Source organism: Nesoenas mayeri, assembly GCF_963082525.1.
Source record: "Nesoenas mayeri genome assembly, chromosome: 30".
Classification (NCBI taxonomy): domain Eukaryota; kingdom Metazoa; phylum Chordata; class Aves; order Columbiformes; family Columbidae; genus Nesoenas; species Nesoenas mayeri.
The window spans coordinates 2,222,577-2,234,164 of record NC_137564.1 but is presented as its reverse complement, the minus strand read 5'-3'; positions in this window follow the sequence as shown (position 1 = coordinate 2,234,164).

Genomic DNA, 11,588 nt, shown 5'->3' with positions numbered 1-11,588 from the left:
GGCTCCAGTTCCCTGAACTTCACATCTGCTTCTGCTGCCACTACTGTGCTCTCCCATGTTCTTTCATACTGCACTGACTCACGTGGTCCCCTTCCATTGTCTTCTGTCTCATATGTTTGATGGTCAAGTATCTCATGTACCTCTCTCTGGTCTCTGGTGGCACCCCGCTCTTCCCTCTCTCGTGTCTGGCGGCTGCGGCGCTCATAGACTTCCAGCTCTCGCTCCCTTTGCCCATCGATCCTCCTCTCCCGCTTGGGCTCTTCCCTCTGTCTTTCAAGGCCAATCCTCCTCTCGTCCTCTGACTCTCGGCACTCACGGGGATGGTCCCTCCTTTCCAGGTTCTCACGTGGCTCCAGTTCCCTGGACACACGGTGGATCTTCACATCTGCTTCTGCTGCCACCACTGAGCTCTCCTGTCCTCTTTCATACCTCACCAACTCACGTGGTCCCCTTACATTGTCTTCAAGCTCATAATTATGACGGTCACGTCTTTCATGTGCCTCTCTCTGATCTCTGGTGGCACCTCGCTCTTCCCTCTCTCGTGTCTGGCGGCTGCGACGCTCATAGACTTCCAACTCTCGCTCCAATTGGCCATCGATCCTCCTCTCCCGCTTGGGCTCTTCCCTCTGTCTTTCTCGGCAAATCCTTCTCTCGTCCACTGGTTCTTGGTGCTCACGGGGATGTTTCCTCCTTTCCAGGTTCTCACGTGGCTCCAGTTCCCTGGACACACGGTGGATCTTCACATCTGCCTCTGCTGCCACCACTGCAGTCTCCCGTGTTCTTTTGTACTGCACTGTCTCATATGGTCTCCTTCTCTCATCTTCAAGCTCATAATTTTGACGGACACGTCTCTCGCGTGCCTCTCTCTGGTCTCTGGTGGCACCTCGCTCTTCCCTCTCTCGTGTCTGGTGGCTGCGGCGCTCATAGACCTCCAACTCTCGCTCCAATTGCCCATCGATCCTCCTCTCCCGCTTGGGCTCTTCCCTCTGTCTTTCTGGGCCAACCCTCCTCTCGTTCTCTGACTCTCGGCACTCACGGGGATGGTCCCTCCTTTCCCCATCCTCACGTGGCTCCAGTTCCCTGGACACACGGTGGATCTTCACACCTGCCTCTGCTGCCACCAATGTGGTGTCCCGTGTTCTTTCATACTGCACTGACTCACGTGGTCCCCTTCCATTGTCTTCTGGCTCATACGTTTGATGGTCACGTATCTCATGTACCTCTCTCTGGTCTCTGGTGGCACCCCACTCTTCCCTCTCTCGTGTCTGGTGACTGCGGCGCTCATAGACTTCCAACTCTCGCTCCAGTTGGCCATCGATCCTCCTCTCCCGCTTGGGCTCTTCCCTCTGTCTTTCAGGGCCAATCCTCCTCTCGTCCTCTGACTCTCGGCACTCACGGGGATGGTCCCTCCTTTCCAGGTTCTCATGTGGCTCCAGTTCCCTGGACACACGGTGGATCTTCCCATCTGCTTCTGCTGCCACCACTGAGCTCTCCTGTCCTCTTTCATACCTCACCAACTCACGTGGTCCCCTTACATTGTCTTCAAGTTCATAATTTTGACGGTCACGTCTCTCGTGTACCTCTTTCTGGTCTCTGGTGGCACCTCGCTCTTCCCTCTCTTGTGTCTGGCGGCTGCGACGCTCATAGACTTCCAGCTCTCGCTCCAATTGGCCATCGATCCTCCTCTCCCACTTGGGCTCTTCCCTCTGTCTTTCTCGGCAAATCCTTCTCTCGTCCACTGGTTCTTGGTGCTCACGGGGATGTTTCCTCCTTTCCAGGTTCTCACGTGGCTCCAGTTCCCTGGACACACGGTGGATCTTCACATCTGCTTCTGCTGCCACCACTGCAGTCTCCCGTGTTCTTTCATACTGCACTGACTCACGTGGTCCCCTTCCATTGTCTTCTGGCTCATATGTTTCACTATCACATCTCTCACGTACCTCTCTCCGGTCACTGATGGCACCTTGCTCTTCCCTCTCTCGTGTCTGGTGGTTGCGGCACTCATAGAGTTCCAGCTCCCGTTGCTGATCGTTTCTCCTCTCCCCCTTGGGTCCTTCCCTCCTTCCATGGTCTTGTTCAGTCTCACGAGTCTGCTGAATCTGTCTTACATTTTTTAGCTGACATTCCTGGTTTCTCCTTTGTTCAGAGATGTCTCTTTCTAGCTCACAGGTCTTATTGTACCTCAGATCAATCTCTATTGGTTCCTGAATGTATGACTGATGCAGGCATCTTGAGTCCAGGAATTGAAGCTCATGTCTGTGTCGGCTCCTGTCTTCAAGTTCAATTTGTTCTGGCTCACGTAGGTGGTCCTGGCTTCTCTCTTCCGTTAGTAATTCAGCTTTATGTGGCTGATTGTAACTCACTCTATCTGCTTCTTGTGGATGACGTTTTTTCTGATCATAGGCTTGTAGTGATGGCTCATTTGGCTCATGGTTTCTGCACTGGTTTGGCAGTGGTTGAGGTTTATGTGTCTGGTTGTGACTCCTCACTTCTGCCAATTGTTTTGGCTGAGGCCTCTCTTGATTTTGCCTTTCATCTGCCTCTAGTTGGGTGTGATGTGCTTGCAAGTTGCTGTGCTTTTGGAGTTGTACATCTCCTTGTCTGTCCAGCTTCGCTGGCTGACATCTTCTCTGGCTGTTACATTGGTCTTGTGGCTCTTGGCTTCGTTCTTCGTATACCTGAAGGACTGGCTCCCCCAGCTCGGTGCTTCGTTTTGCATTGTTTCTGCTTTGTGTGTTACGTTGCTGGTGATGACTCCCCATTTCCTCTAGAGTTCCAAGTTCATTGATCCTGGTGTCTTGTTGCAGCTCATGTTCACCAGGGGGATGATGATTGCTCTCACGGGTTTTTCGTTCCTCCTCCTGCTGATTCCGATGGCTTCCTCTGTTCTTAACTTCAGGTTCTTGGAGTGACTTATCACTGGCTGTCAGCTTTGTTCTTTGCAGAAGGCACGGTGCCTTCAACTGGTACCAGTAGCAGGCCTTAGCCACTCTGAACACCAAAAGCAGGAACTCATTAAAATCTATTTCCCCATCATCATCCCAGTCCAGAAACTGCAGAATCTTGTAAATCGTCTGAGGATCATGTGGGTTCTGCAGGGAAAACAGACAGGGAAACAAAAAATGGATTTTAGCCTTCGTGCTCCTTGTCAGAGAAACGCAAAGCCAGGAACAATCGCAATCTTTTCTCCTTCCATCTCTCCCACCTCTGCTTTCGTAGCTCAGCAACAACTCCATGTCTTTGTTCTCTGTTTTCCTGTTCATTCCCTGGCTGCAGCCCACCAGCTCTCCTCTTTTTGGGAGATGCTGAACCCCTCTACTGGATTAATTTATTTTCTACCTTTTGAAGAAAACCATACCTTGCCACAGTTCATTCTCCAACATTTGCCCATTTGCTCATGACAAAATGTGTTGGAAGAGCTGTCAAAGCAATCAGTGGAGAGACACATCTGATGCTCCCCTTTGGTGAAAGCCTCCCCATAGTCATAAGAATCATCTGGAAGGCAATTTTGCAGTCCCTGCACTCCAGCCTTGGACTCAAGCCCTCCTTCGTGCAGCAGCACTCACCGCTATAGCATCTGCAAACTCTGTCTGGATCAACTCTCTCATCTTCCTCTGGCTGAGGCTGGAGCAGCCTCCATCTTCCTTTACGTGTTCGTGGAAGACACGGATGATGGTAGAAATGCTGTCCAAGAAGTGAGACATCTTCCTGCAGATTCAAGCAAGCCTGCATGGAAAGGAGCAAGCTTAAGAATGGGAGATTCACTTGCCTTTGAGCATGAAAGGAGGATGGGGAATTAACGGGATCAGGCTGTGTACATTAATGGGACACTGGATGCCATGTACTGTGTGTCTACTCCTGTGCCATGGTGAGCTCTATTTCACCAGAGCACTGGGAAGAAGTTCAAATGCTTAGGTGTTTTAGTGGCATGGGGAGGGTCCTCCAACTTGTCTACTGATGTCTTTGAATGAGATTTAATAGTGGATGGCAGGATGCCTGTGTTTATGGATCACAGGGAGGGGACTGGGGACAGTGACTCAAGAGATGCCCTGAGAACGTGCCCCTTAGAGCTATACCAGCTATTTATGTTTTTCCAGGACCCACAATAGATGTACACTGGCTTCTCTGGAGCCAGTTAGAGGATGTCTAATGCAGCGCTGGCATGGCCTGAGACAAGACCCACCTGGGTCAGAGACAGGTAGAGTGCTTACAGAGTGTTAAAACAAGCCTTGTTACTGATGGTCCTATGACCAGTAGTAATGTAAAACAATCAATAAAGCTTCCATCACAACATCAGTTCATTGGCAAATTGAGTTAGCCAGAGGGGAACAGTCAGATCACCTAGGTCAGAGCTACTGATATAATTTTACTGAGATCTGCTTGGCAGAAAGCTGTGCTCCTGTTTGAGCTTTTTGTCTGGGACCCTCAAAAACCATCTCCTCCTGTCCTCCTCATAGGATCCCCAAGCCTGTTATCAGGCACATCGGTGCAGCTGGTGAAGCTGTACCATGTCTGCTTTGCCGCCTCTATTTTACATATATATACATATATATATATATACACACATGAACACATGTGCACATCTCTGCATACAAAACCCTGGGGTTCGGTATTTCTCTTGAAAACAGAAAATTTCTGCAGTCTGTTCATTCTGAATAGGAGCTGACACTAGACCCAAAGCAGGGCACAAAAACTGACTCCCTTCCTTGGTTTCTGTTCAAGAAAAGCTGCCTCTACATGTGAACAGACAAGAACCGCATGCAGGTATCTGAATCGCACAAAACATTTCACTACATATAAACAAGAAGACTCCCAGAAAATACTGTGGCAGTAATGATGTTACCACCCAACATGAATCCTATAGAAACAACACGTTCTTGCCCAGCAAAGAGCACATTTCAGGAGTGACTTACCCAAATCACCAACAGGATCAAGTGGGATTCCTGTGAAGCCGTGCGGAGTGATCAGAGGACCCGAGTCCTTTTATAGGGTCCTTGATGGAGCTACAGAAAGGAGACACCCTTTGTGGACATTGTCCTGATTCATCTTTGGCCAAGCCCAGCTGCACCTTCATGTCCTCAAACGGGTTATTTAACTTATCATCCCCTTACCTATCATTTTAACCCAGAAATAGCAGTTGCCATGTGGCAATTCAGGCACTGGTTGGTTCCACCTAATCCGGACTGTAAAGTTAATTTACAGGCTGATTGCATTTCAGATTTTAAAAAATCCAGAACAGCTATAAAGTGTATATATGTATTAATGGGAGGGTGTATTTATATATAAATGTGCATTTGCGTAGGTATGAATTTATATATGTATAATACAAACACATAAAAATAACAACAGAATGAAATTTTGAAGATGGGGGCAGAAGTGCTGACAGTAGCAGAGCCCAATGAGAGTGGATCAGGGACAGTCAAGGTCTATATAGCAAATGAGCTTGATACCACAACATCTGAGATGATTTTTGTTTGCTTTTTGTGCAGTTCCTTTGGCACCTTGGGCACAAGGATAATGGAATTTGGGTCTGGCTCTTGCGCACAGAAGGAGAGAAGACGACCTAAGTGAGATGGCAATGGTGAAATGCAAGTGCACTTTAGTGAGGTCCCAAAATCCTCCAGGTCTTGGCCTGTGTGGCGTCTTTGTAGAGTGTGCTGATTTTTTTTTTTAATTTTTGGTAACTTCTTAGTAAGGAGCCTTATTGTTATATTGTTCAGGTTTTTGTTGGGAAAAACAAAACAAAACTAAACAAAATAAAAACTACAGCCACAGACAGAATATTTTTGAACGGTAAAACTTGCAAAATGAGTTTTTGTACAAGAAGTCTTTTCAATAAGCAATGTCTTTTCATTGAGAAAAATAACCATAAACCAGCTTTCATATTAACTGTCTTCAATGAATGACTTTCATTTCAACTTTGCTTGATCTTTAATTAAAAATAAAAGCAGAAACCTCTCTGCTGAGCAGTTGATTCGTGTTGAATCTTCATCTGGTTGCCCTAGGCAGCTTTTGCTGTAATTACAATTATTTTTTTAAAAAAATCTTTTAACAGTAGATTAATTAGAGACCAACTGACTCCTTTATTCACCCTGAAATCTCCCAGTACAGAGAGCAAACGAGGACGATACCAGCCATGCCACCTGGGCTTTTGGGTTTGGAGGCAGGATGCTGCCTTGCCAGGCACGACAGAGACGTTGCAGAGACCATTCAGAGCATGAACTTGTCATGCAGCCTTGGGTGAGCGGCTCATCTAGCCCATCTGTAAGGTAAGATCATACTGGGTGTAGGAGCCTAATTAATTAGTGCTGGTAACACTTTGGGGATACTCATACAAGTGCGTACTAAGGATTGTTACTAACCATACTTCATTTTTGAGCTTTTTTTCAAGATTAAATTATACTTGTGCAAATTATACCCCACCTGTGGGATAATAATACCCTTGGGAAACTGTAATTTTATGGTAGATTTGAGTTATTATTAAAATTAGAGTATTACAGTGCGGCTGGAGCTTGTACACTTGGTGTCCTATAACAGTCTCTAATCCCCTCTGCAGGGGCTGGGTCAGTGCAGGATGGTCGGGTGGTACGTGACCCGCCAGGCAGAGTTCAGGTACCAATGCAGCAAAAGGTATGTTGCATTTTCAGCCAAAGGACAAAGCAATGAGTTTCAAAGTATGTTCTTGGCAGCACCAAATGCCCCCTTTCTCCCGTGGCTTGCCTTTCCCCAACGACGCTTTCATGGTAGGTTTTTAAAAGCTTGTTACCCAAGAGCATGGGTTCCATCTTCCTGCTTCTTACCCAATTCTGCACCCATCTCTGTTGCTGTTTATATAGGGTGATCGAGCCTCTATTGCGTTTAATCTCAGAAGATCCAAGCTCCAACACCTCCCAGACTTGCAGGACTATTTTTTCATTTGTGTCAGCGGGATAATTTTCATTGTGCTATAATGTTCTCCTCAAAATGAACAGCAAAAAAAAAAAAATCCCTTCCTCAAATACGACACTCGTGATGGCAAAAGTAGTGTCATTTGGAATAGAGAATATAATAAACACGTCCCTAACAGGGCTTGGTTCCTGCCTGAACTGGGAGGTCAGGTTTTTTTGATGCTGTAAAAGGCGGTAGCTGACGGACAGACAGACTACAGGCAGGTGCTTTGGTCTGGTGATTTTAGACCCTAAGCCAGAGCTAAGAAGAAGTAAAAGAGCTGTTGGACAAACTCCTGAGACGTATTTTACAAGAAAAATGGAGTTTTCTTGAAAATGAAATGTTACAAGGAACGTTTCAGGTGAAATGGGATTTTCACAGATAGGTGATGAAATTTAAGTCTTGACTCTCCAGTTTCGTGTCCACATCTGTCATGAGGTAGATATATGTTGTGTCTCATACATTTAATTATGACATTGGCACTTTTAGACCAAATCATTTTTGGATGTACATTCTGGGGATAGTTTTGAAATGCTGTTTTTTCTGATTCAGCGTTTAGCAAATTGTGAAATTCTGGTGTGTCCCAGAGGAATGACGTTTTATTTTCAAGTGAGGTCTCTGCGTGCTGCTTGTCACCAGCCACAGAGCAGGAGGTGTGGGTGCATTTATCATATGCTGATTTAGTTGATAGGTCTCAAGTGAAAGATAGTATAGTGAAAAACAGGCTGAGCATCACCCTCCCTGAGGGATGCCAAGTCCTGGGTCTGTCTGGTGGTCCAGCATGTCTGAACTCCCTAATAAACCACACTGATTTCACCAGACTGCTCATGCCCTCAGAATTATCCACATTCCTGGATGGAATGTGTCTGGACAAGTGCCCAAGGCTCTGGTACCCCAAACCATGTGAGCTGAATATGAGTTTGAGATTGGCTCCATTTGTGCACAGTTTGCATTTTAGCTCTTTATCTCTGGCTTCGCAGTTGTTGTTGGGATTGAATGTATGTGAATAATCATTTTTCCTGTGTGTAATGTATCTCCACTCCTTCCTTTGGAGTTTTCCATAGCTAATAGGGATTTCTGTTCTTCATAGCATGCTACAAATTCCCCTTGCTTCTGAGATTATTAATAAGTGAGGTCAAATAGGAAAATCCCTCCCATTCAGTGTTAAGCAGCTGTTTATTCTTTTCGCAGACATGAAAAATGCCCAGAGCAGATGGAGGCTGAGAGGAATCTGTTCAGGTCAGCTGTGCTGTTGTGTTAATCCAGATTTTTACCCTCTTTGAAGACATCTCTTGCAGGGATGTCACATCCCTGCCTGCGGGGAGCAATCGATTCACCTCAGCTAAATCGCAAAGGCGACTGAGCAGCAGCTCCTTTAGGCTATTCACCCCCCAGACACACCTGCCTCTCTGCAGCCATCCCTCTGTCTGTACCCTGGAGCAATGTGGCCGTATGTCATGTGAGGAGCAGATGCTCAGGTCCCCTGCACTGCCTCTTGTCAACCTGGCAATGCTCAGAGCTGGGTCCGGGGTACACTTGCAACAACACACTGGGACAGAATGTCCTTTTGCTTTCAGTTTTATTGCTTTGCTTACACAGACAGGGGCAGTCTAACACAGAGTAAGAGGGAAGGTCTCTAGTCATGCGGAGCTTAATAAAAAACAGAGGTGAAGCCCACAGTTAATAAGGAATGGGATAAGACATGACTAATAGAAATGCAAAACAACAGAGTGGGACAGGACAAAATATACCTCTTCTCAGGGGACAACAGCTACACTTAGACAGGGGCTTGTATCAGCCTTTACTGCTGTGTTGGCCATTGATAGAGTGACTTCAGGAGCTGTTGTTCCATAGCTGGTTGTCTTTGGCCATGAGCACCTTGCTGCTGTTGTGCTGGACAACTTGGAGCCTCCACCTTGCTGTGCTCCTGCTCCAGCACCTTGCATACAGCGAGCTGATGGAAAGCCAGGTCATGATGCATTCCCTGGGACTTGGGATCCCGAGAGGGGCTTGCACCCTGCTGTGGGTGCTGCAGCTTCTGAGTCTTGCCAGGGTTGGGGTCCTGCCAAGGGGCCTCACAGACCTGAATCTTATTGTTTGGGTGTCTCTCTTGTGTCTCAGAGGGACAATTCTGGTTCTGCTCTGCTGACTCTGTCTCTGGGTTCTGATCACAGTTAGAACCCTGGCCTGGTATCTCATTTTCTTGGGCCTGGTGGGTTTTTGGGTCCTGTTTTCGTGTCTCAGTCTCTTCAGCCTTATGGGTATTTCTGATGTGGTCTTGTTTCTTGGTCTCCAGGATCTCACCCCTCTTTGCATCCCCTTCTGGTGCTTCAGTCCTGTCATCCTGATGCGTGTCCCAGTCCTGCTCCTGTGTCTCACCCTCCTGGGTTTGAGGGGTGTCTGGGTCCTGCTCCTGTGTCTCACCCTCCTGGGTTTGAGGGGTGTCTGGGTCCTGCTCCTGTGTCTCACCCTCCTGGGTTTGAGGGGTGTCTGGGTCCTGCTCCTGTGTCTCACCCTCCTGTGTTTGAGGGGTGTCTGGGTCCTGCTCCTGTGTCTCACCCTCCTGGGTTTGAGGGGTGTCTGGGTTCTGCTCCTGTGTCTCACTCTCCTGGGGCTGACAGGTGTCCTGGTCCTGCTCCTGTGTGTCACCCTCCTGGGTTTGACGGTCTTCTGGATCTTGTGTCTCGGAGTCCTGGACCTGATTGTTTACATCCTGCTCAGGGACCTGCTGGTCAAGGGAGACCCTTCCGGCTGCATGTGGCCCCGGCAGCTGCTCCCCACCTGCCTTTCCTTGCACTGTTGGCTCTTGATCATCTTCTGGTGCCTGGTGTTGCTGGGGTGGTTTGCAACAAGCCTTGGCCACGCGGAAGACCAGGCTGAGCAATTCATTGAAGTCAACCCTGCGGTTGCTGTCATTGTCCAGAAAGCACAGCACCTTCTTGATGGTTTTGGGGTCCTGGGGGTTCTGTAAAGAGACAAATGGTGTCTGCAAAGCCAGTGAGCCATCTGTGTAATCTCTCTAGGAGCACCTGGGTGGTCTCAGAGCAGAAATTCAGCTCCGCGCTTCCCCCACTCCCCGTGGCTTGTGTTTATCCCTGCACTGAGCTCTACGAGCTGCTGGCACTGGGAGAATGAACAGCCTCTACTTTTCCCTGCATATCCTGGGCTTTTGGAGTCATCTGTACCTTTCCCAGGGAGCCAGGTGTCCTGCATACCCACATGGGACTGCATGGCTTTACCCACTGTGCTGCACGATGGGTCCCAGCCCTGCAGCCAGAAGGTAAACCCGCGGCAGGCGCCAGCTGCGGGGCTGGATCCTCACCTCCATCGCATCGGCAAACTCCTGCTCGATGAGCAGCTTCAGCTCCTCCCTGCTCAGGGGGCTGCAGTTCCCGTCACTTCTAGTGCATGTGTAGAAAGCAGAAATGATGCTGTTGGCATTTTCCTGGAGCTGGGCCATCTCCCTGCAGCCTGCAAGAAAAGCACATTTTAAAAGGGTCTTTTTGTTTGTTTGTTTTCTTGCTTTTCAGCTAAGTGACTCTTTAACAACACAGCTGGGCAGGCAGAGAGAGAAACAAGAGACAGAGAAGGGCAAAGACAAAATGAAACTGTGTAAGTGAAGAGAAAGAGAGGACAAGAAGAGTCTCACAACAAAACATCTGAAAAATGAAACCCAACTGTGGAGACAGGTGTAAGGATGAGCGGGTGATGGCTGGAGAGATGAGGGACAGCAAGAGCCGAAAGGCTGGGGGAACACAGAAAGAGAGAAGAGAAAAAATCCCATTTGGCTTTCTCTGCAGCAGAGCAGAGCTGTGACTGCAGGTCATCTCTAACAAATGATGGAATAGTGCAATTACAGATCTCTTTTAAAATTCTTTATATCTATATATATATATAGATAGATAGATAGATAGATTTTTTTTTTTCTTTTCTTTTCCTTTTAGGAGAGCTCAGCAGTGTCACCTTCAGGGACATCCTCATGACCAGAAGCTCCTGCTTTCCTGTTTGTAGCAAAGTCATTGTCAGAAGTCTCTCCAGGCCTACCTGGGCGAGCAGCAGGAGCACTGAGCTTCGGGAGCGCGGTCTGGAACAAATCAGCTCTCGGCTGTCTTATATACAGTCCAGGGTCACAACCTGCATTTTCCAGGGTGACCTGAAACATCTCTCACCTAATTGCATTGTCATGACCCTATCTTCTTTTGTCTCTTTCTCATTAACTTCTGCTCTTATGCTTTTCTTTAGAGTTAATAGGTGATCCTTCCCAAGCTTGCCCCACCTGCAGACACATTTCAGAGGAATTTAACAAAAAAGGCTATTTTTACCACTGGAGGATTTAATGTAAGATGATGCCCGAGCAACGCCCGAGACTCTTGTGTTCAGCAAACGTGTTTTGTGAGATGGGGATCCCCAGTGCCCCAGTGACTGACACACAGGGAGGAGGCCACCCGGGAGTGCTTTCATGGTGAATAAGGAGAAAACAAAGGAAGAAAAATGAGGATATTGTGATGCCGAGGTTGATGTGATTCCTTCCAGAAACTCCGTCTTCTGCATCCCCGCAGGGATGTTGGCGTCCAGCAAAGAAATCTTTTCGAACAGTGCCACCAAGTGGCACTCGGAGCAGGACAGAGCCTGTCCCGGGGCCGGCGGGCAGCTGGGGGCCG